The 26,385-nt window shown below is 40.7% G+C and overlaps 1 protein-coding gene across 7 annotated transcripts in view; it reads right to left on the bottom strand.

Annotated features, from left to right (window-relative positions):
* Positions 1 to 26,385, bottom strand: part of unc5da (unc-5 netrin receptor Da) — a 150,426-nt gene that overhangs the window by 71,181 nt on the left and 52,860 nt on the right. The window lies entirely within an intron of this gene.

The following is a 26,385-nucleotide window of genomic DNA, read 5'->3' as shown; positions in this document are numbered from 1 at the left end:
ATCAATGATAGACAGAACCAATTTAAACAGCAATACAAACAGTAATGTCTGGTTGTGTGACTGTTTTTGCTTCGATACTTTGTTCGCGTAAAATATTTCCCTTAAACTTTGCTAACACTATACCTGACAAACAATAAGAGACATCACTGTTTTGATTGCTTCGTATGTCAACCTGATCTCCCACCGTCTCATCGGTAGGTGAGCCGCTGAGCAGAATATGCTTCGAAGCCATTCAATTTATCATCTTTTTGGCTCCTCCAATATTTTCATGAAATCAAACCACAACTTTTGATACAATCTATGTTTAGCAATAGCCATCCAGTGCATTAACATTCTGCAGTAACCTCTCTAATTGTTCTCATTGTTAGCGTCAGAGTCCACCATCCCCACACAGTATTCAAACTGCCTACTCTGCAGGAGGGATTCATTTATTCAAGTTAAGCACGTGTGTGTGATTTGTTGCCGTTTGTAGTTTTTTGTCATTGATATCAGCCTCACCGTTTACTGTTCACTTTCCGACAGTCGCACCAGTTGTAAAACCAGCTGAACATTTCCTGCCGCTGCCAGTTCACATAAGAACTCAACATGGCGAAGGACTGAAGCAATCTCACCGCACGCAATGTTTTTGTCGCCGAGGTTAGTGCTGACAGCGGAGGTTCATCAAAAATGCATCTTCAAAACAAGACATTTTCTGCATTTTTTTGGACAGCGAATCCGTTTTAAATATTGCAGGGAGTAATGAAGCAGGAACCAGCAGCTAACGTGAGCCGTTAGATGAAAAGTTGCAAGCGACAGACCACACACCACCAACTTCTCAGCAAGGTAACCAACTCTTTCACTGTATTCCGCTCCGTTTGGAAAAACTACTCACGCAATGCGCTGCATGAAATCAGAGACGTTTCTTTATTCAGACAACAGGAGCTCGTTTGGTTCTTTGTGTCAGATATTAACGGCAAACTATTATTGGCAATAAAATTATTCATACCTGTTCTTCTTCAGCGAACCACTTGAATCAGTTTAATCAGCTACACCTCTGAGGAGTGGGGGTAAAATCAGGTAGCCTCCACTAGATCATTTGAATTTTTTCACTTAGTTCGCCCTTATCGCAAGACCAGTCAAGTCACTTTTGAGTAATGACAGATACAGATATGAAGTGCCTTTATTAACATGTTATATGCAGCGCCATTATTACCTCATCTATCAGCGACCATGCTCTGCTTTTGCTCTGGTGTCGTTTAGGAAGCAAGTCTCCGATGACTGACAGCGATAGCAGACAAAAGAAGATAATTGTTTGCTTAGTCTTTCCCACATAGCCTCTGATCCATTTTGTCTTTTCTGACAGAGAAGAGACAGCGACATAATTAAAAGGCATTGTGTGGCGTATACAGTCTTGGCTGCAATCACGCTGGCAACCTGACAACTCACTCTAATGTGAGTTTACTTGGTAAGGAGGCTCGATAAATAAGTAAAACCCTAGGAAAAAAAGTCTTTACTCTCTAGCCTCTACTCTTCTTCTCACTTTTTCCCTCCATTTCTTGCTCAGAACTTTAACATAGACCACAAATGAAAGTGGGATTTTATTATTGAATGAATTTATGAATAAATTACTGCTGTGTGGCTGTATGTGCGAAAAGATTTAGTTTATTTAGAACTTTATTTTTAACAGTGCTGTTTTGTCATTTTATTAAATGTTTGGCAGGGGAAAATGTGATGCAATAAAAAAAGTTAATATCCTGCCTGGGTGCACGGCTTCTGTATTAATATCATTAATCATCTGTCATTATGTACAAGGTTGATTATGAAGGGTGATATTCTTGAAGCTTTTTTCTCTTCTTGCACGCTTGCCACTGCTTTTATTTTGTCTAGTTCAAAATGAGCTTTTACTGAGACTGTTCAAATTGTATAGTGAGCAAAGCAGCACAGCAAAGTGACTTTTACCTCGAGTTTGACATCATCAACAGTAGAAATGGTTGTTGAACACAGAGAGGTGTGTCGGTAAAAGCTGGTGGTTGAAAACAAAACAAAAAAAAACAAAGTGTGTGAGACATCTGTATATCAGCAATATGAGATACTGATATGTTATTTCAGATGAGTCAAGTGTTACTTCACCGCTGAGACTCAGCAGCCTTCTAAAAATCACATTTACCACAGTGCACTCAGTCCAGAGTTCAATATCATCCTACAAGGGAAACTCTCCCACAAATTGGCTCATTTACAGTCTTTCGTTTCCAAATGGGCAAAAACAGTTTCTTTGTGCTTAAGAACTGGTATTTAAATGTGATATTTCTCATCATATGTGATGAAAGCAGTGGAAGATATTTTCTTAATACCACAGCACTGGATGAAAAATGTAATATTCCTCACAATCATTAAGCCATAGTACCCCAGTGCCTTTTAACTCGTTTGCATTAACAATCCAGGATGTAAAGAGGAGGCTGTACAGGGTACACTTGATAAATTAAGTTTATAGACTGCTTTTTCAGTTGGCATTTTCTAAAGCACTACATCTATATTTATCATGTTGGAGGGGCACTCCACCAATTTTTCACATGAAGATCGGTTAAGTTAGCCAAGGAGCACCACTTAGCCTGTGGATACAGGTGCATAATGTCTTCTGTGGCTCTGGAGGGACTTTTCTAAAGTCTGAAAAAAAAAAAAAAAACTCAAAGGTTTCAGCTCAGGCTTGGGGGCTTAAAATTTTTAACATAAATCTGCTTCAAAAAATGGGTTTGTTGAAAGACGTGAGCGTTATCAGAACTGTGGGATCCAGTTTTGGAGCTTGACCCATCTCAGATTCTAAAAGTCCGAGTATCTTAACCTCTACTGCCACCACCTACCACTTTGGTCCAGTCTGAAATATCTCGACATCTACTGGATGGATTGCAATGAAATGTGTTACACACATTCGTGGTCTCCAGAGGATGAAGGCTACTGACTTTTGTGATCTCATGAATTTTCCTCTAGAGCCACCACGAGGTCGACAGTTTTGGTTTTAGTGAAGTGTCTTTACAACTAGTGGATGGATTGCTGTTTACCAAAAGAACAAATCGTAATGTCTCTGGGGAGGCTACAAGCATGTCAAAGTTTTTACTTATCCAGTGAAATTTCTCAACATCTACATGGAGAGTCATGGTTCCCTCACAGAGTATCCTAATTATTTTTACTCTAGCACATGTGTGGTTAACATTTGTGGTTTTGTGAAAATGTCTTAACCATTGGACATTCATGTTCCCCACAGGATGCATTATAAAACCTCTAGTGATCCCTTAGCCCGTTCTCTGGCACCATCATCCATTCAAAATTATAATTTGTCCAGCACTTTTTGGTTTATGACCAAATAGCTTCAAAACTAATGACATTTCCTTCAGCCTCAGCTGCACTTTGTGTTGAGTGTTAGTTAGCACATCAGCATGCTAATAAGGTAAAATAAGATGGGGAACACGGTAAAAACCAGGATGTTGGCATTGTCATTGTGAGAAGGTCATCAAGCTGATGTTAGCATTTAGGTCCAAACTTTGCTGTGCCTGTGTGCAGCCTCACATAGCTGCTTGTATGACTGTAGACTCTTAGTCCTCTTTAAATCTCTCTCTGGCAACTTCCCGGAAATGGAGTACTAAATAACTGGAGAACCCCTTTATGAATATTAACAATATGCCAATGATGGATTTTACAGAAAGGCCTAATTTAAGGACTAAATTACAGTATAAATAATTTTATTTGATTAACATTGCAATGTTTTCTCCAGGTTTCTTTTGTATTTTTTTTTTTTTTTTGCCAGCTCAGCCAGTACATCCTGTCCACTGGATATTCAATCACTGATGAGTGAGCACATCGTGCCACTTTGCAGCCATTATACTAGAAGAATTTAAGTCAAAACCAAACTCAAAGTGAATTGTGCAGTGCAAGAATACATCATCGTTCAACCTGTGACACTCTGATTGCAGGACATTATATTCCACAGTGTAACTTCCAGCTTTACAGTAGAGATTAAGAGCTTTCTGAGGTTTCAAGATCAGCCTTCAGGATTCATGAAAGCCTTGAACATTTTCAAAGGCTTATCTCTCATTTGAAAACACTCTTTTTACTATATAGGAAGGTGTTAACTTCTGCCAATATGAGTCTGACCCATTCAGCTTAAGTTTCACTTTCCTTTTCCCTCTGGAGAATTAAGAACACCCAGCAGTAAGGACTTACTCACGATATTATTCTTGAATATATGGTAAAATTGAAAAATAAAAGACAAAAGATTCTACAGTGACATTATGGCTTGGCTCTAAGGCAAAAAGAAAATCCATCACGGAAGCAGTCACCGGTTTCTTGACATTTAAAATTCATGACAATCAAACACCTGTACAGTGCTTTTCCATGTCCCCCAGCATCCTGGCATTTATCAAAAGGGAGAGATCTCTAATAGCCCCTAAAATAAGCAAGAAAGGGAGTAACTTTATCCTGCTCCTGTCTCACCAGGCACTATTCTCTCACCTCATCTCTCATTTTTCTCAGTGAGCAGGGAACAGTGGTTCAAAGAAGCACACCATCACAGCCCAGTCTGCCCTGCATTTTGTGTCCCAGTGGAGTTCTTCAAACATTACCTCCAACTGCCCAGGTAGTGTAATCTGTGTGGATGGCGAATATACAGTGTGGACCCGGGAAAAAGCTCTGCAGTTAATGGCATGGGATCAAGATAACACAAATAATAAACATGGGAACAAAGTTGAGGTAAAAGTTGTATTTAAATCAGATAATATATAGTCTGCTGCTGGGTATGTCATCCACTGAGTTTTTAATAGGACAAGAAATATTTAGCCACAAAAACATATCTAACAAGCTCATCCAGTGACAGAAGGATATATATGATTTCTGCCAAGCAGAGCGGATGAAAGTAACGCTTCACTGCGCAAAACATGACTAATGAACAATTTCCCATTTTACTCCTTAATAAGTTAAGAGTCCCACTGTACTGTGCAAGGATTCCTAATGAATCTTTAAAGAAACAGAAAAAAGTAACAAAACAACTAGAATTGAGATCTTTTAAGGCTGAATACCCTCATTTGTCAAGCTTAGATGGACATGGCAAAAGGATGTCAACACAGTCTCTTTGCTGTTGTCAAACAAATGATGCTTCACTTCAAATAACCAAGCAAATGAGCAAGTGAGCGAACGAGCGGGGCCTGCTCAGCACCTTGTGGCACATCCTCTGCACAGTGTCCCAGATTTCACCTTACGTAACCTGATTATTTGTGCACACCATGCAAATACTCACGACAAACAAAAAAAATAAGAAGGCACAATCAGTGTCTCGGGTATCTCAGCTGGGCTACTCAGCTGAACAGGGCCTTTGTATCGTAAAGGTTTGCTATCTCAGCACAACAGTGTGTTTGAAATCAAAGAAAGAGAGTGCTGAGTAAAGCTAGTTGAGACTATAAGCAGCCGTAAGGAGGGGGTTGCGCCTTCAGCTGTCCATATGGATATCATGAGAATTACGTCTACCACACAGCCTCAAACAGAAGAACATCTCTCCCCTCATTAGGAATCCAATTGGACTTTAATTAACAGGTTAAGACCACTATAAACCTGCTGTTCGCGCCCAGCATCAAAGGCAAAATCGCCTCAGTTAGACCTTGACAGCCTGCAGCTTGAACCCCTCAGTCAAAACCACCAGCCATCACTCTCTCTGTCACACAGGCACACAAAAACACCTCATTTATGCGTCTGCTCTGTTACCTTCAGGCAAAGCAAAAGCACAAAACCCCCAGCTGGACAGATATTCTGCTCAGTGGACAGCAGTAGAAGACCGGGGTTGATTTGCACTGGACAACTCCCACGTGTGTGTGTGTGTGTGTGTGTGTGTGGCTCTATCAATGTGAAGCAGTGATGGTGTGCCCTTCCCCTGAATAAATCAATGCTTAATGGATAATGCCATGTGAGCTTGCCATTCCTAGCTCATCGCAGATAAAGCCTAATTCACATTTCTGAAACACAACTAATTGGTAAAGGAGGCAGCAGAGAACGCCGTTAAATAAGCTTTCGGCCATGCAGGTGGTATCCTACTTTAGGGGTTCGACATTGTGCGACTATTGAGTTATCAGGAATGGAACCATTTTATCTGCTAATGGATTCGATGAGAAATGGTGTGAGGAGGCTAAGCATATCTGTGATCACGATTAAAGTGTTAAAATTGGTATTGTTTTGATTGTCCCAGACAATCTATCTAACGGGAACCCAGAGTGCAATGGTGGTATACAGCCTAACAGCGAGGTCACAGGAGGTCAAGGTGAGGCTGCAATTTAATCTTAAAAAACATTAGAGAGAGATCCATGGTGTGTTGGCTTGTGTGGCCTCTGTTTATACGGCTGGTCAGGTGTATGTGCGTGTGTGCTCGTGCATCAATGCAGGATGGGCGGGCAAACGAGAGGTGAAGAATAACTGCGACCTGGTTTATTGAGTAGAGCGAGTGAGGCGGAATGTGTCCGTTTGTTCATGTGCAGTATGTGAGCGTCAATCTCGAAGAGTGTAAGTCAGCAAAAGCACGCATACTTGTCTGAACACGTTTCTCCATTAATGAATGTATTCACCAAATACCCGGGATTACGACTAATCCTGAACATCGACTGATCCCACAATGCAATGTGCGTGGGCTAAATGTCAAAATGTGATCATTTAAATTAAATTCCAATTCATGGACATGGATTCATGGACTTTTTTAATTAAAGATTATTTTTGTGACATTTGTGCGTCTGTACAGCAGACAGTACAGGGGCAGGAAAGATGAGAGAGGGAGTGACATGTAACACAGAAACAGGGATGGCGCCAGGATCAATATCAATTTCCATCTTCTCTACATAACCATCAAACCACAGTTTAATCCTCATGCTTTATTAGAATCTATCAAATCTATTCAAACACACATTCTTCACACAGTTAACCACCCCCCATTGCATGACAGCAATTAGAATATTCATTAGATAAAAATCTCTGTAGCTCAGTCACTGGTATTTGAGCCAAAGGGATTTCTATAGATATCGGAGTCAGAATCCATTGGATAGTAAAGATCCTATTGCATGTGCTTTGTGACGTCTCCAACCCGGGAATAAATCGATAGACCAGTCCCTCTAGTGGATTTAGCTGCTTGTTAGCGGACCTATAAAAGCTGTCTTACCCTGTGTCTTGTGATGTTCTGCCCTATACTATTGCAACCAGTGTTTCAGCCCACTTTTAGGTTCATTGTGGGATTATTAGTGTAGTGTGCTCAGGTGAGCGAACCCAGCTCCACATCCACTTAGGCTTTTCAATCTCACTGTGACACAGCCGAATCAAGAGAGTGCACAAGATTAAATCGATGCCTGGCCAGTTGACTGCTTGACACTGCATTCTCTTCCAGACCATTTCCTTAGGCATGCCATCTATCACTCATTGCCCAAACAGACCTCCTCTCTTTTGTCTCCATTCTCCTCTCCTCCTTGACGTGAGCACACCATCCCCGACAATGCCTGGTCTCGGGAGATGTGAGACACTACTGTGGAGTTCATAATATCTGTGTACCGAGTGAGCCCCTTGCTGACAGTGGTGGAGGGATGACCAACAGAGGCGACATAGCAACACAATCTGTGCTGGGGGAAAAAAAAAAAAAAAAAAAAATCTCATTTACAGTTTGCCCCAGAGGTCAGGCCAACGGACCAGGTCCAAACATCTATCAGATAAATCGGCTTTAGGGTGCCTGCAATCCACTTACCAACTCCACCTTCTGCCGCATGCCCTGCTAGTTAAGTGACTAAATTGTGCTACAGTTGAAAAAGACAGGGCACATGGTAGATCTTTAGAAGTTCTCTTGAAATTAATATTGAAAATGGTGGCATGTAGTTTGAATGGATACACACATTTCAGAGCACACCTACTGTATATTTGCACTTTTATGTTCTGTCTACTCTTCCGTTTTACGTTTACAAGGGCCAGCAACTTTCATCCCCTGCAACAGCATTCTCATCTCAATGATATCCTCGTAAATACCCGAATAATAGTGAGTTCCTCCCGTGAAACGATACGAGACTCGTACACCTTGCACGCCGTGGAATGCTGCACCCTTGTTGTAGTAGCAGACTAATAGTCAAAGCTGAAGTAAAATGTTTGAGGAAATTGCAATTGTTTTCCTGTTGGCCATTCCTTTCTAATGGGAGTCTACTGAATAGCCGTTTAATGGTATGTTCTTGAAATCCTTACAACAGCAAAGGGAGAATGCTGACTTTTTAAAAGAGTGCTGAATTCATGTTAAAAATGTCTTTGGGTCTCAAAGATATTTTTGGCAGCCTTTCGAATTCATGAAAGGTGAGTAGATTTTCATGTTCCTACTTTCAGCTGTATAGACATTCAGTGTATATACTTTATTTATGCAGGAAACTGTTTTTTTTTTTTTCCATTAATATATAACTTGGTTCCAACTAAGGATAACAAAGCAGCACCTCCTCCAAATGTGGTGATTGTCAGTAACAATGGAATAGTACTCTGCAGGAACCTGTTTCCTACAGACCCCTCACCTCCAACCCATGAACACAAGCCATACTTCCAATCATAATCATTACCAGTTCCCATTTACATTCAAGCTCTGGGATACAACTTATGAAAAGTTGATATGTGTGTAACCATATTAAGGAGTATTCCATCCAGACATATCATCAGAAGTACACAACAGGTCCAAGCCTTTTTTTTGTGCCTTTTTTTTAAATTAAAGTTCTCATTAACAAATAACAACATCTGGTAATGACAACAACACCCAACCAACACACACGCACGCCTGTCATCAACTGAGCCTCTTCACTGAACCAAACCGAGTGAGAATGTGTGACATGTCCATATTTCCACTCTCTCCTCAAACAAAGCAATTAGGAACATTGAGCTGAGTGTCACTTCAGCTGCCTGAATGACCTTTCCTCTGCCTCTGCTGACCGGCCTGCTCATACAGCCCAGCAATATCTTCATTAGTGCAACCTGATCACGGAAGGTATGTGTTTCCGCGGGGTTTGCGCTGTACTGATACATGGATGACCGTTATCCCACTAAGAAATAATCACTACCTTTAGCAAGGTGGGTTTTTTGCATGGTAATTTATCTGTTGCCTGAAGATATGCAGATTTTGTGGACATAGATTAGGTCCATCTCTATTTCCCGCTGGTCAACACATCCTTGGCCACAGTGTGTCTGTCTGTCTCCAGTGTTTCACTGTTTCAGACCTGTACTCCTTGTTGAGCTACAGACTTTCACACCTGTAGTTTGTTTCATTTGTTCCTGACCAAGGAAAAGATGATATGTAGTTGATTTTTAGTTCTGGTCTGGTTTGTGTTCACACTGGCTTTTTAAACAAACCAGACCAGGAGGAGTAAAGATGAAGTCAAATGGACTGACAAGCAACTCAGTGATTGGACAGTTGTGGTGACTGTCATGCTGTATCAGTGCTTCATGGCCCCACGTGAGGAAATGAAATTTTGGTGTCTGGCAGCAGCTTATCTGTTTATTTATCTTAGCTGGTTTTCACAAAGAGATCACAAAGAAACAACCGATGATGGAAATGAATTATCCTGACTGCAGCTAGTCCCCATATTGTATAAAATAAATAGTGATGCAAAAGTAAAAACAGGACAAAAAAGGAGCGTTAGTTAGCGATAGTTACTGTGTGGTCACTACGTTTCAGTGACTTTTGCAACAAGCTCAACACACCTTTGTCTTAACTCCTTTTCACTCCCTGGTTGATGAGGGAAAATCCTCACACTCACTCACTGGTCATCAATTGTTCTTGTACAAATATATTCGCTGCTTATACGGATTGACTATTAGATCTCTTCCTCGACGGTTCACTGTGAGCAGTTGGATTTAACATTAGTTTTGCTTTTGAGTTCATGCTTAAATCACATGTCAAGTTAACAAAACCCCGTGCTATTTGCTTCCACACCAAAACCTGCTTGGAAGTGAACCGAGACCTTCCTTTTCAGACGGTCCAAGTCCTGTTGTAGAGTCCACACCAGAGCTTGACCAGCAGCTTCACACCAGCCAAAATGATATGCACAAAACGGGCAATCGCACCACAGTTGGTTTGAACCGTTGCCTGTTGTACCCTGTAGGTAATCCCACCGTGTGAATACAGCAACAGCTTGTCCCTACTGTATTAATCAGCATAGGATATCAATAAACAATATGTACTTAGCCAATTGAGCAGCTCTTACTGATAAAGAAAATAATGGGAAAGTAGATTCCAGCAGTGTCGTCGTAGCATCAGCCACGCACTATACAAATGACCTTCGTTAACATATATGACTACTGTATTATCGGGAAGTAGCAAAGAAGAGCAAAGATGTACCCAAAGTCACAGGAGAGCTAGAAACACTCTTCGAAATTATGTAAGCTTGTTGGTCTCTTTTCAGAATATTCATGTCAATGGAGGCCCACTCTGAATACATAACATTTAAAAAAAAAAATAAAAAAATTGTGCATCATTTATACAGAGAAACATGTAGAAACACAAAAATGGTTTTATAATTGCAAAAGAATACAACGTAATCAAAAAAAGTAACCTTGAATATTACTGCCACTTGTTTTTTGAATAAAGATTGCCTGAATAAGCGATTATTAATGCCACTGAATGACTGACCTGGGCACAGATGGCAGCTTTGTGGTGTTAATGCCCAACCCCCACATCACAAATGAAAAAAGGACATGTTAATAAAACATAGACCTGCGGTGGAAAAAACAAAAAACAAAAGCAAACATCTCCTGCTCTTCCCAATAAAGTCTCACTACCTTCCCTTCACCAGAAAGAAAAAAAATACATAGCCCTCATCCAATTCTGACCCCTGCTTCCCCTCTAGTAATTTTCATACAATCTCTTACCATTGCCTGAGAAAACACCCATGACAGAAATACTGCAAACTGCTCCAGACACAAATTTGTTCAGCGGCTATTTTGTTTCTGCTGTTTCAACAAAATGATATGCAGGGAAACCATTCTCCCTGCAATACTCTGCAAATGTTGGAAAATAAACACAAGTGAGACGTTAATGCATCGGTGTATCTGGGTGTTGGTGTGTGTATCTAACACCTCTATTTGTGGGCTGCTGAGTCTAGGCTGTGACAGTAAGCGGAATAAGAGGGAGTGTTTTATGGCATCTCATTGAGACACCCTTGAGGGTGACACCTCCTCTATACTATTCGTGTCGCCGGCTCCTTAGCTCTCTTTCCCCCCTTTCGCTGCTTTCCGGCTCCATTTCTTTCTCAGCCCTCTCCTACTGTCTCTAAATCACCCCCCCCCCCCTTTTTTTTTTTTCGCTCATCTTTTCCTATCCATCTTTCTCAATCATCTTCTTCTATATTGCTCTCTATCCCCACAAATCTTTCACTCTACCCATCTGAGCCCTTCCTGTGTCCGCTGTCTCCCTCACTTCATACCCCTCTCCCTCTTTACCCCCCGCCAGCCTCTATCTTTCGATCGGAGCACTTGGTACAGTAATGGTGCTCTCTGCCACTGTGTTCATTTTAGCATCGTCCCCCGAGTGGCTCTGTTTATATCTGAATATCAGAAATACATTTTTGGAAAAGCTGTAGAGAAAAACACTTGCACTGTTTTGGATGAGTAAGGCTCGATTCATTCTGTCTGTCAGTGCTTTGCCTTTAAACAAATATTTGACATATACAGTACATTTAGAAAAACCCTATGTGCTGTTGAAAACCAATGCTCGGAAAAACAAACCAAAAAAAAAAGCTCTATTTATGTTAATTTGCTGCCCAACACAAGGCAACAAAGCCATATTCCACTAATCAGATGTTTTAAAATCAACACCCAGGAACAAATTTGATTTAAAAGGTAATGAAACAAATTGAGTAATGAATAAAGGGAGGATTTCTGTGCACAGTGACAAGCCATCAAGACAATTTTCTCATATTTCTTCTTTCCACTGCCAAGATCTTTCCTCTTTCCCTGGTCATATTCCTCACACACAGCAATGGCTTTGGAGTCCGTCCACATATTGATCAGCATGGCGACTAGAAGGGGCGGCTGCCTGTATGGCTTGTCTGACTATAGTGTAATTAAAGCTGAGGAAAAGGAAGCAGAGGACTGACAATGCTCGAGGAAAAGCTACAGCTCAGCGTGATCGAACTGGGGCTTTGGGTGTACAGGTAGAAATGGGAACACTTCAGGTTTTAATGTGACATTTAGTATCAACTGGGTGGAGGGGTACACATTTTAAAACATAAGCAGTTTTCAGGCAGCACTAAACTGCAGTGAAAACCGGATTTAAATAATAAACGAAAATTGGATTTGATGCCCTCCGAGTGTCTCTTTTGCTTTCCAGAAACTCGTGTTAAAGTTCATAAGACCATCTGTTCCAGGAAAGCCAGAGAGGGAAAACTGATTGTGAATACAGTAGAAGCCACTGGAGAGTGTGTGTGTGTGTGTGTGCGTGCGTGCACGTGTGTTTTATGACTAGCTCCGATTCTCTTTGCTCCTTCAAAAGCCTCTGAAGAGAGTCAAAGTTTCGCAGGATGCAAAATAAAATCCCACTTAGGGATCATGGCTATCAAGGAGCAGCACATGCAGGATTTAGAAATATTTTACTGGCTTAAAAAAAATAAAAAAATAAATAAAAATGCTGACCTCACTAAAAGAGGGATGCAGCTGCTATCATGAGTGCAGGTGAATGTTGGGAGTAATGGTGATGAGAAAATGAGGAGACCAGGACAACCCTCCTTCTGTTACACTACATTACCCCTGACTTCATCTGAGGGTGATTCACTCAGAAACTGATGCAGAACGCACTATGGTGGGCAGATGTCATACAACCTTAGAAGCGCGGCAAACGCACAGCAAGCACGCACCCGTGACGCACACAGCGGACAGCGCACACGGGCGCATACACACAGACAGCATACGCAGGCTTTTTTCACGGGCCATTTCATTTCACTTGATCTTGTGACATGGTGCTGATCTTCATTTTGTCATTTTAAATTGTAATTGCCCTGAGTAGCCTGGAACACTGTCAGAGAGGGAGGAGGGAGAGGAGGGAGGAGGAGGGCAGACAGACCAGTGTGGAGAGACAGAATGATCGAAAAGTCCGAGAGTCAAAGTAGAAAAAAAGGGGGAGAAGAGGACAAATGAACAGGAAAAGATTAAAGCAGCTCAGAGATAGGGGAAGAAAGAAGTGCCTGGCTCTTTGTTTCTTTTGATTTCCAACACAGGGAAAAATAGTAATGTTCCCCTTTTATCCCGTTCCTCTTTCTTGAGAGGTGGACGATAACTCTGATTTTCATTTTCCTCCCCTACCCCTCTATCACTCACTGACAGAGCACACGTAATTATTCCCTTGCTCTCTGGGCTGTAATTACAATCCTCCTGAACAAAAACACTTCAAGTCCATCAGTTTCCCCTTCATCATAATTCTCCTCTGCGGCTGTGTCACTGGCCTGATGTTCTCCTCTGGGAGCCCTTTTGTTTGTCCACACTCTGGGTCATCGGGGTCATGAGATTTTTCCATTGACAATGTCCAGGCTTTGTCTATTAATGGCTTTTCATATAGAAAACTATATTTCATATCCAGTGTGCTTTAATTGGCTGGACGCTTTAAGTAAGACAGAGGCGCTGCGAAAGCCCAGCCCCTTCTCCCTCGCCTGCCTTTTAACTAACACAAAGTGTGTTCAGGGAGCAGTACTTAAACTCAGAGGTCAGGTATGTCGTTCTTATACAGAAGCAGCAGACAGACACCATTCTTCGGTTTAATGACCTGGATTTGGTCTAAAAGTTGAGGAACATCCATTCTCCCCACAGCTGGTATTATGCTGGAAACGAACCTGCAAAGATTTGACATACTATCAGACAGGATGCCCGCTACAACTGAGCAAACTCGGCGAAGTCGCATGATTCCCCACAGCCAAAGGAACGGCTTGAAAACTGGTGGTTAACGTCTCATTGTTCACTGTCGGGGAATTGTCCTTTAGGAATATTCCCCCACAGGTAACAATGAGTTAAGAGGAGACACTCAGGGCCAGATTTACCGAGGCTTTTGAGTCTGTCTTTCAGACACAGATTTGACGCATCCTGCCCCAAACACATGCAGTGTGCTTACCAAAGAGCCCCAACAGGCAGAATTTGCAAGGTGTGTCTGTATGTATATACAGACACAGACACACCTTGCAAATTCTGCCTGTTGGGGCTCTTTGGTAAGCACACTGCATGTGCAAATACTCAGCAAAATGACACACACACACACACACACACACACACACACACACACACACACACACACACAAATATATATATACACACAACTGAGTTTTGCCTCAGGCTTTCTTTGGTCGCCAAAGCTCAAAACTGCACAGTGCAAATGGGGCTTAAATCTGGCCATCATGTGTTCTGACTTGGACAACCATATGTATGCACATTTTCTGACGCAACTTAAGCATGTAAAGCATCAAATATGTAAACATTGGAAATGAACAGAGGAAAATGGGATTTAATGTAACAAAAAAAAAAAAAAGGTGTACTGGAAGGCGGCAAACAAAGCTGAGTCAAAATGTATTTAATTGTTTGTGCACGTGAACAAATGTTTCCAGCGCATTAAAGAAACATGACCGTTGAGTAACAGTACAGGAAACACTTATCTCTGATCAGAAGCTGCTGCCAAACACTCCTAATGTATTTCTGGCTACACAGTCACGGCTGTTCAGGGGTATAATTGTAGTTTAATTGCGCAGTTTGAAGAGGTTTTTTTCTTTATGTATGTACAGATATAAGCCCTGAGCAATCCAGTTATGTGAAAAGTTTTACAAGTTCTCACACACACATGAACACACACACACAGTGATATATCTGGAGTGATTTTATGCAAAGATGTAGAGCTTTTGATCATTACAGTATGAGTGTAGCAGAAAAATAGAGCATTATAGAATCAACATGATTTCCAACATTACTGAAATGAAACAAAATACTAATTATGTGAAAGGGCTATGCATGCATAAACACATTAAATTCAAGTTGTACATTACAAGAGGGATGGATCATGCTTACAGTATTTTCTTCTTGCTCTAATCCCTCAAATCCTTTCATCTGTTGATTTTCTTTGCATTGAAGTTTCCAACAGTTCTATGCAGCCCAAGATTTCAGTGTTTATCTTTTTCATCTGCGTTTCTCTATTATGGACAATCCCCCGAGGGTGAATCTTGTTTGTAATTATTAAAAATAAAAAAAACTAAAAAAAAACGGGGAGATGCCGTTGAATTGCCTGTAGAAGTAGAAAGACAGCGGAGTCTTAAGCGTTTCCCAGATGGATCAATTATGTTAGATCCAAATCAATACAAGAGCAAGAAAAACACACTTATGAGTCTTTTGAGAAAAAAGGGTTTCAAAGTTTGTGAATGACAGGCAATGGTTAAATATTGAACAAAAATGTGCTACTTTTATTAATCTGAAATAAGTTAATAAGAAGCCTCTGTCTGACACTGTAGCAAAGTTGCTGCCATTCAACTGAGTAGTGCTTCTAATTGTGGTTAAAGGCTATAATGATATTCACAGCATATTGACATTTTAATAATACTGTCAATAACACTGTCAGTTAATATACTTATTAGTGTTTGCCCATGCTGAGTACTTACAAATCAAAACCTGACTGAATTAACATAGTGAATTAAAGACTATCCATTAACACTTTCAGTGTAGCAGTTAGCTCAGATTGCAATCATAAGAGGAATATGGACCATCATTCACTGGAGGGAAAGTCCAAACAAAAAGATTTTAAGGAAACATTTATGCAAATGTATGCATTATTTCTAATTTCGCCACAGAGTGAATTCCTGATGCTGCTATGAGTCAATATGGTTTGTCAGGAAGATGAGTAACAGTCTGATTTCTTGGAAATGTCAAAGAAAATTGCTTTTAATGTGAGAGCATGTCCCATCTTCTATAACTATCTCTGCAGATTGCAAGGTTATAACCCCGAACTTCAATTATTTTCAGTACAATTGCATAATTACTTCAAAAATGTGACCAAGGCCTCGGTCTTAGAGGCGTGGTACAGTATATGATCAAGTGCTGTCGAGGAATTAAGTGCGTACGATTTCTGCCTTCAAAATGTTTACATTAATATTACAGAAAAAAAAACTACACTCTCTTTTAACACCGAATACTAAATTGTGTGTTCTGGCCGATGACCAAATTCTACAGTCCATTTGTAATGAACAGCAGCTTGTTCTTTTTCATCTAGCAGGCTGCAGTCCAACGTGCAATCATACTGATCAATGCTACCACAATGATGGTGATCAAAAGTAGCAAATTTTTACGTGCAGTCAAATTAAAAGCTTGAGGCAGTTCATTAACTGCCTGTACTAATGTGTCTTTCTTGTGTGACTAATGGGGCTGCAGATAAACACTTAACAAGGCTAATATTGTGAAGAGGCTCTCCAGTGTTACTCTGATACCAAGGTAGAATCTGAACAGCCCATGGTACAGTAGAAAACAATCATGCACAGAACAGGATTTGTTAGTGTTAAGTGTTTGTCATTTTGCAGCAGTTGCAGTTCAGCTGCGACCTTGTTTACTCCTGGCTTCTACATGCTGAATATTGGTTGGTAGTCTGCTACTTGTGGCTACTTGAAAGTAGGTCCCCTGTCCCCATCCTAGGATACCGACGCTTGGAGTGTGCCAGCGGCAGGCTTACCGATCCTGCGTCGCCATGGAGCGGTCACGCTGTGGTAAGGGTTCGCCGAGAGATTGTTTGGGTTAAAACAAGTACTGCCTTGAGATTAGAAGACCTTTGTCGTCATGGTTACAATAATGAACCCACGGTCGTGGATATAACAACATTCGAGCGGCGGCGACAACGCCGGCAAAATGTTTTAGGTTATAACAACCCCAATCTCCCATCTTCAGCATCACTAAGCCTCTACGCAAATCAGGCGATAAAGTAGTCGTTAATGTGTTTTGGTAGGTGAGTGGTTTTTTCTTGTTGCCCTTTTTTTGTATTGTATTTATTATATTTCTAGACACAATTTGTTCTGTATATTTCAATGTAAAGCACATTGAGTTTACTTGTGATTAAAAGCGCTATATGATTAAAATTGCACTTTGGATAATTTTCTTCCATTCGAGTGGTTTTACAAGTTGACCTCTGTGGTTAAAGTCAGCTGCATTTACATTCGACTAACTTTTGGATATAACGCACCTTAAACCCTGCGTAGAGGTACACAGCGCTTTTAATTAAGAAAAACAAAGCAAAAAGCAAATATGAAATTGTGATTGTGTAATTTTTCTTGTAACTGTAATTAACTTTAAAAATATACAACACGGTGTGTTATATTCAAGTCATTTCTTATTTCACTACCCGTCCTTTCCACAAAAAAAAATAAAATAAAATAAAAAAACCCTGAGGGAAGAGAAAGTTAAAAGAGAGCTGCAGAATAATTCAGTTAAAAAAGAAAATATAAGCAGCAGCTCGCTCACTGTTCACACAGTACAAACTTGGCTGGCGACCTTGTTTCTCCCCCGCCCAGCAGCCCAGAGGTCCACAACCAGAGCCTGACCATGGCCAGATTGCCAGGACCCACATATCATGAGAGGCCAAGAGGCAAACCTCATAAGTAGCAGAGGTGACATCTGTAAAGTGTCATAATGAGATCTTTTAGTGTGCCAATGAGGTCCCCGAGAAGCTCAGTGAGTGATGCCCACAGCTGGTCATTATCTGCTCCAGTCACTGCAGAATCATAATCAGCTCTTCAAAAAGGCCCTCAAAGCTCAATCAGGTAGCCCTCTGCTGTGTCCAGGCAAAGGGTTGATGAAACTCCCATTTATTCATCTTAAGGACTTGGCTATTTCAAGGCCCACGCTGTGGGTGCTGGTTGAAAGAACATTTGCTTTACTTACAAGGACTTTTATGATGTACTTCATTATGCTACTGCTGATCCAGCCTGTGACCTGACACGGCTGTACAGACACAGCCTTGAGGACCGCATGAAAGGCACGCAAGCATATCTGTATCTGCATTACAAATTGCAGCTCATCTCTGCATGGACCTGTGTTCATCAGTCATCGGGAGTGACTCTCTGTCTCTCGGGTGCCAAGGATAACAACACCAGAGAGACATTGGATGGTGACCCACGGCGTGATGGTGGGACTGCTGATGACAGCGGAGACACAAACAAAATGGAAAAAAAAATAAAATAAAATAAATAGTGAGAGTGTGTACGCGAGTGCGCGTGAGAGAGAAAAGGAGGGAGTGTGACAGAGTGATGGAGCAAAATATTATTAAAAGGTAATGAATGTCAGTCTGTCATTCCTGCTGTGTGATCCAGGTGCCTTTGCCAATTATCATGAAAGTCACAGGTCTGCTCCCTCTCTCCTTCCCACTGGGGAAAAGTTCAGCTCAAGAGCCAAACGCTGGGCTTTTTTTAATGGGATTACCAAGGGACGGTGGCTCCAACTGGAGATCTTCGCTTTTTAGACAAAGAGCTGAAGTTGGTGCACACCTAGAATTGCAGAGATCACGGGGGGTTTTGATTTGGACAGTGAATTTGATGGTAACCCTCTCGTACAGACCCCAGGTGTGGACAGACGAGAGGAGTCCTCTGTCACCACTCGCGGACTTCGTTTTCTGAATAATGCCGGGGCCATAACCCAGAACACATTTTTCTCAGCATTGTTCGGATTAATTGAGAGATAATTAAAACATGATCCATCCTCTGTAATTTAGTGAAATGTTTCATCAACACTGCCTGGAATGCTAATTGCACACAAAATATTCATAAACGTCTGGCCTCCCAACAATTAAAATGGAAGTAAATTAATACACCTATACATCAAAACACCGATGAATATTCTGAGCCTCGGGCCATTAAAATAAATAAATGATTAAGGTTTCACAACACTTCTCAAAATTAATCTCAAGTGTGCTTTTTCACCTAAAACATGCAATAAATTGGACTCCTAATGAAGCACGGAAGAGGTGTACAGCATATGGCAACAAATGTTTAATCACAATGCCAACATAAGTTCTGAGAAAAGGAGAACAAGCACACAATATGCCCTCCTTCAGGCAACAAAACAATTTCAGCCACGTTAAGAAACACCTCATTGTGATTTTTTTAAACAATTTGCTCCAACAAATAGTTCTACTATAACTACAAGAAGTTTCAGGTCTTTGTCCCCCAGGAGTCTCACTGTATAAAATGCAAATTAGTATGCTAAGGATTGGAAGGAGATGGAAAAAAAGAAGCCCCACATGGATGCATATTAAAAGGAAACTTATTCAAGTGAGGATACGGTGTTGTAAAGTAACTTTATACGATATGTTAAGAGTAATAACGTATACTGCAAATGCAATTTAAATTGTGATTATTTTGCATAAGTCAAACTCCAGGACTGTACCGGCAGTCTGCATAGTAGTAAACAAGGAATGATTGTACCAGGAGTTATCACAAACTGAGAAAAGTCAACTCTAAGGAGACCCGACTAGTTTTCCACGGAAGAAAAATGGCAATATAGCTCGGATTTATTTTATTATTACTATTTTATTGGTGCTATACTTGACAATACCCTATAACATAGAGTTGACCTTTTATGGTTATAATGACAAACTGCTTGTATGTCACATCTAACAATATTTGGCACATGACTGACAAGCACTAATGATACATTTGACAGCTCTGAATTTTAGTTGCTCAAGCTAACGTTAACATTTGCTTGAGTGACTGACGGCAACCAGCAGCTTCATGGCTCTGAATCCTGCAGCTCCCGATGCAGAACCTTTAAGGTGATTAGCTAAGTATGATGATTGATGTTTAAATATTTGTCTGAGAGACTCCAACAACTCTGTTCACCAGCTTTGATTTGCTCAACGACGACGGAAATAAACTTGCTTGCCACCTGTCTGAAATTGATGCGAGGCAATCACCTTGATCGTTTACATAGAAAAAGACACAATGCTTTCCAAAATGATGCAGGGCGGTTTTTCTGCGTCGTCAAAACCATATTTTTGCCAAGCTTGGCCATGGACTAACCAAGTAAAGGTGAGACTTATGCTTTATCGGACGTGTTTTCAAACAGTATGTTTTGGTTTTACAGGAGAAAAGACTTCACGGATGAGGATTAAATGCATGGTTTGGCAAATGTACTGTACGCCTGGTTACCTTCCCAAGCCTCAGTAAAAAAAGCTTTGTTAAGCTTTAACATGGGAAACTCAGGACCGTCTCCCAATCATTGGATGAGACAGTCCCAAATGGTACTATACCAAAAACTGCTTCCTGTATCAGTGCACTAAAAAAAAGAAAAAAAAAGAAAAAAAAAAAGCGTTATTCTGTTGGACTGATTAAATATCTTCAGACTTCTTCTTTGTGATATTGAAACACACTTTGTCAAGTTTACTAAAACATAACTTTTTTTTAAAATTTTGTATCTAAGGCTCATATTTTGAAAACAATCAACTCCAAGGCTACTCATTCTGTTATTGGGTTTAGTTTGCTTATGTGAGTAACTTGTTAGCTCTCGAAACTCTGTTGACACGGTCTCATCGCATCCATTAACATGCAGCACTTGACGTCAGCCAGATTTGTGCTTCGGATACACTCTTATTCCACCCCATCCTTCATATTGCATAGAGAAAATCATTTACAGTGTCATTTCCCCTCTCTGTTAATGTTCTCTGCTCCATCTGTATGACTTTGTTTTTTGGCTTCCTCGTGGTTCTGTAGACTATTATTGGGGAAGTGACATCCAGTGACACGTCAGCTAATAAACAAAAATCAAAAGATGGAATGATAGCAGCAAAGCCTGTGTATTGCAGGAAGCAATGGAGAACATTTACTCCACAAACTTTTTTTATGACATTTACTTGGTAGGTCAGGCCAATATAAGATGCCACAGATTTGACATCCACTGCAGTGACTGAATTTTGCGCTACAATCAATAACAGTTATTATCCAAAAAATGAATTAACTCTTCTGATAATGCCTGGGTTATCAGAAAGGGACTCGTTCTTTTTTCTGCAGGAAATGCAAACATTTTATGGTTAATTTGGAGCTTGTAAAGAGTCATAATCCACATATATTCAGCGAAATTCAAGTCCAGCTCAATATGGTTAAAGAACGCCTGGAAAAGCAGGGAGCATGTAGAGAGTCTTGGCTTTGCCTGCCCTCTTTCTGGACCCTTTCAACTTAGTTTGGAGATAGAGTCACAGCTTTGATCTTCAAACAGTCTGTTTGAGATGGAATTGGATTCCTTAGTAATTATCAGCACACAAGAGCTGGAAGTTTAATGCATTTCTTACTTTTCTAATCTTTCATCTTTTTAATTTCTCAGTGCCAAAGTGTTATACAAAACCAGGGGGGCTCAATAATTCACCACACAAAGATCCTGGGACTCTGTGGACGTATTTTGTAAAATGAATAAATCTTAAATAATGCAAACTAACTCAACAAATACATTGAGTGTTTACCTCTGAGTATATGACAATGTAATGATGTTGCCCTTTATTATGTAGCTTTTTAAATTATTTATGTGTAACTCTGGGAACATTACTTATGTCCTCTTCCATGGGTGAATGATAACTTAGTCAACCAACTCTGGATGTTAATTAGTCTGAAAAGCACACAACCGGAGCAAATACGAGGCTAAGGCAAATTAGCATTTAAATCAGTTCAATGCTAATGGATAAATCGGAATTCCTCCTGATGTGACCCTGTGATGTGCTACCATTCTGTGGGGGGGCCTCGATGAGACGGTCAGCCGCTGGCGTGTCAGCCAGGCTGGCCGTGGATCCCCACTGTGTCCATCTGCGTGTCCGCCCTGCAGGGATCCGTATGGGCCTCACTGATAGCAGAAAGGGGACAGCTACATGTGGTCAAAACATGAACGAGGAGGCACTGCACCTAGAGGAACCAGGGTGCAGTGCATTGAACCTCGTTTGTTGAAAAAAAAAAAAAACATGAACACAGTCCCAGGGCTACGAGTTAAGACGTAAAGGACTTGAGGTGCAGTGAGATGAGCAAGACAAAACAAACGAGAAAGTATAACTTTTCAAACCTAATACAAAAAAGTGGTGAGGAAAAAATAAAAACAATTGTTGAGACAATTAGTTGATGAAAATTTATCTAAGAATTGGGATAACCAGTTAATCTTGAGTCAATTATCAAACAAAGATGCCAAACATTTGCTTTGCACTGCTTTTCTTTTTGTTATGTGACTGTAAAATTAATATCTTCGGATTAGAGACTGTTGGTTTAACAAAACAAGATATGAGGACATTATCACCTTAGGCATTTTTCAGTAGTAGTAACTTCCTGTTTTTGTTGCCTCTCTCTCCTTGGTCCTGGCTCCTATACTCTCTTTCAAAGGACATCCATAGCAGGTGTGTGAGGACAGTTCGCAGCATCATCAATAACCTCACATCCCTACATCCATCCCATCTGTTTGCTGCCTTGTATTCTAAGAAAGGGATGATGGCGTTTGGCTCAGTACTGTGCAGACTCGGGGAAACTTTTTACCTTCTTTCCATAGAGAAGGCTGATGAATATTTTGCTCGTCGACGCCCTTGAAAAATCCCTGTGAACTTTAGGTACTAAAATTCACCACTTGGAAGCATTATGCTCATCATTTGCGCCATTTCCTTTGAATATTTCTAATCAGTCAACTGATGGCAGTCAACAACAGCAGCTTGACTGTATTGGTGGTTTTGTGTAGTCTCTGCTTACTGAAATTGGATGTCCACTGGATGCGGCTTTGCCGCGTTCCAACGTCCCCCAGAGGCCTTCAGACAACCCTTTCTCTTAATAATTACGTTTGTATACAACTAAACTGCAACAGCAACTATGTTTTACAACTGGATCACGTTGATACTGAACATATCAGTCAAATGTTCACAGACAATATATTTTGTTTTCCACCACAAATATCTGATCTTGCAGTGCAATAGCCACTTGTAGTGACGACAGCATTATTAAACTTTTTAATGATTATTGTTAGACTCTCAGAGCACTTGGTTAAAGTTAGGGAAAGATTATGGTCTGGTTTTATACAGAAAAAGTTCCATGTGACTTCAGAAATGACCTGTTATTTACATTTAAGCAAATCCACAATCTTCCCTTAATCATAACCAAAGTGCTTTTGTTACCTACACCTAAACATAGACAGGACTCTGGATGTCAAACCCAGTCTCTGATGTGACAGTCATGTGCTTTACATGCCCGCCATCCACCGTATCCACCTCCTGGTTACTCTGCTACCGTTAATAAATGTAGCGCTTCATTCGTTCAAAAAAAACAAAACAAAAACAAACAAACAAAAAAAATCTCTGAACATAATCCAGCCAGTGATGACGTTTCCTACAAAACGTATTTTCTGTTGCATTTTAGTTGCACAGAAACGTAATTTCTAGGAGACAGAGGCAGTTCAGAAGTGAAGCATCTTCTGTTCTCCAGCACCCAAACTTCCAATATTGTTTTGAGTTGCTTTTCCATAATTTCTGTTTGTTTTACAAGCATGTTAAACAAACATTGGTAGCTCATTTGTAATTGATGTGGCAAGGAATACGTAGTGGTTGTACTTTGCTTTTACTGTACACAGCATGGTGACTTATCTGTATCTCCATTGTCTTGACAGTGTATATTAGCTGAAGGAAGACTGTAGCATTCCTTTTCTTGCTTCACATACCTCAGAATTAATTTTTTGTTTTATATTTGTACATAAAATGTCAGCGACATTAATTTTTCAGTCAAATATCAACAAATATCTACGTTTACAGACATTCAAGAGTGAAATTTATGCTTCAGAGAGGTGAGCAAGTCTGGGAAAAAAAAATAGATCTAAAACAACGAGCAAGAGGATACAGTTTCCAGCGCACACTGGCTAGAATGGCAGGGAACTGTGTCCAGCAACCGTGACATAGCCGCAGCTGGAAATGCAACACAGCCACATCCAGTAGAAACAAGGGGTTGCAACCAAACATTTGACGCTGAGATACTCCCTTTTTACCTATTTATTGTCCATATAATATGATAGGAGAAAACAAAGATGACATAACGTACTAGAGAGAAAATCATAGTATTAAATAATTATTTAAGCAAATACTTTAGAAAATCTACCCACATTAGTGCACTAATATTAAAAAACAAATACGATAAAAAACAGGCGTCACTTAATCAGACATCGATGTCAGAAGTGCTCCTTCTGTCCAACAGCCTTATGCAGTGTACAGCATCAAATATGACACGAAACCAGGGCACTTTAAAGGAAGGTAAGAAAAAGTCTTGAACAAAAAAAAGTAAAAGTAGAGGAAATCTTGAATCTCACACTTAAACACGGAAAAACAGTAAATATACACTTTTCAGGTTACTTCAACACTAAAACACGGAGGACACAGAATTCATGGATGAAAACACATCCATAACCATTACAGTACAATGTCAGTTATTATTTTCTGAATACTCTTGTTGCATTCCTTTCTTTCTTTATTTCAACTTGCTCCATTTTCTAGTAATGCTGACTTTTACACTGCTGTGCCCAGGGCAGTGTTAGCATTTGTGGGCTGCGCTCTCTCTCTAGATTGCTGGCCCGCCAGAGGAGACTTAATGCAGGGGGAAATATTCGGTTTGAGGAGGGGCTGGGTGGCCTAGCAATGAGCGTTGTGATGCAGGTACGAGATGTGTACACTGGCAGCCGGTTTCCGCATGGCTCTGCCAAGTCCATCTGGATTCAGCCCCACCACTGTCCAAAGTAATTATTTCCCCTGAGAGTTGCCTCTAATGTTTGCCACCCTGCTCAACATACAAAGTGGTGATACGTGTGAAAGCAGCTCTATGTAGGTGAATGTAATTGGAAGTCAGGTAGTTTGTTTGTGTGTGTGTGTGTGTGCATTTGAGCACATGGGTGTTTGTTTTTGATTTCAGGTTGCACTGAGTGAACAGAGATATTCAACTCTTTGGCGCTCCATGCAGCACTTCATCTCAATTTATAGTGGCAATTAGGACGTTTTTGTTTCCCCTCTTTTATGTAACCACCACAGTTTAAAAGAAGTGAAAATTGTGCCTGGCAAATGAATAGCATAAATGCTCAAGTGGTCTTATTAGGCTGGACTAAATTAGTTATGTTTGACTTTTTTTCTTTCATGCTCAGTTCACTTTTAACAAGCATTTCTATTCCAATTTCAGTTGGCATGTCATACAATAACAATTATCTTAAAAAAAAAAAAAAAAACTGCAGCTCCCCTCAATGGGCTGCTAAATCTAGAAAATACACTCCACAGAATAATACGGTGTACAGTGACCTAACTGCATCTCTTTCGGGGGTAAAAACAAGTAAAATCCACAGTTCGCAGTTCCTCCAAATTCTCCATTTCATCATTGTAATCATCACCCTCCTCAGCGGTCTGCATACTGCCCACACGTTTATGTACATCTAATCCAAGCAGAAAGGCGTAAAGACGGGGGGATGTGTGCGCAAATGCACAGGTAGGTCATCCAAGCAGTTAAAATTGCTAGTAAAAAGGTGTGCCATTGACCCAGCGGAGAGCAGACTGTGAAGAGACTGTCATTCTTGCCTTATAGTCTCATCCCCGAGGCCATTTCCTATCACAGGAGGAAACGGGGAGTTCCTCTATGCAAATGACCGTGGGGAGGAGAGAAACTGCTGCTCCTTCGGAAGGCTCACGGTCATTACCGCATACGTCAATGAAGAGAAGGAATATGTATGAAAAAACAGCAAGGGTCAAAGAGCAAGTCACTACTGAGTATCTCCTGTTGTCTGTACTGTTCCTGCCAAACTTGACAGAGCACTGGGTTGGTGGGGTTGGGTACTAGCAAGGTCTCTCTTTCTCTCTTTATCTTTCTCTCTTGTTTCTCTCTCTCTTTCTCCCTCTCTGAACCGAGGCCGGGGTACTCTTGGGCCTGCTCTATTGTGCCGGTGGAAAATTGCCAATCCAGGCTACTCTGATTGAACACTGGAAGCAGGAGTTTTATAAAGGAGCTGATTTGCTATTCATTACCTCTCACTCACTCTCTTTCTCCCACACTCTTCCGCTTTCCACTGGCTCACTGTGCCACATTCCAACTTCCTTTCTTGGTCTTTTCTCTGGCTTTTCTTTATACTGTGTTCACCCTTTCGATCTGTGAAATCACTGTTGGTTAGTCTGTTGAAATAGTGCAATTACTGTACCTCCTGGTTTACCAAAGGATCAGCTGTGCCTAGATTATCAAGTGAAGCCTGTGTTTGGAATATTCAATCTCTCAGAAAGGTCGGAATGTGACAAATGGAAATTATGCAGTCATGGGACAAGCAAATAAATGAAGAGTGTACATAGATGGAGAACTAACAGTGCTCCCATGATGCTTTGTTTGACTGACATTACCTCAAATGGCTTTGGATTTCAAGACA

This window comes from Xiphias gladius, chromosome 20, assembly GCF_016859285.1.
Source record: "Xiphias gladius isolate SHS-SW01 ecotype Sanya breed wild chromosome 20, ASM1685928v1, whole genome shotgun sequence".
Lineage (NCBI taxonomy): Eukaryota > Metazoa > Chordata > Actinopteri > Istiophoriformes > Xiphiidae > Xiphias > Xiphias gladius.
Note: the sequence above shows the minus strand (reverse complement) of the source record. Positions and strands in the feature narration are given on the sequence as shown.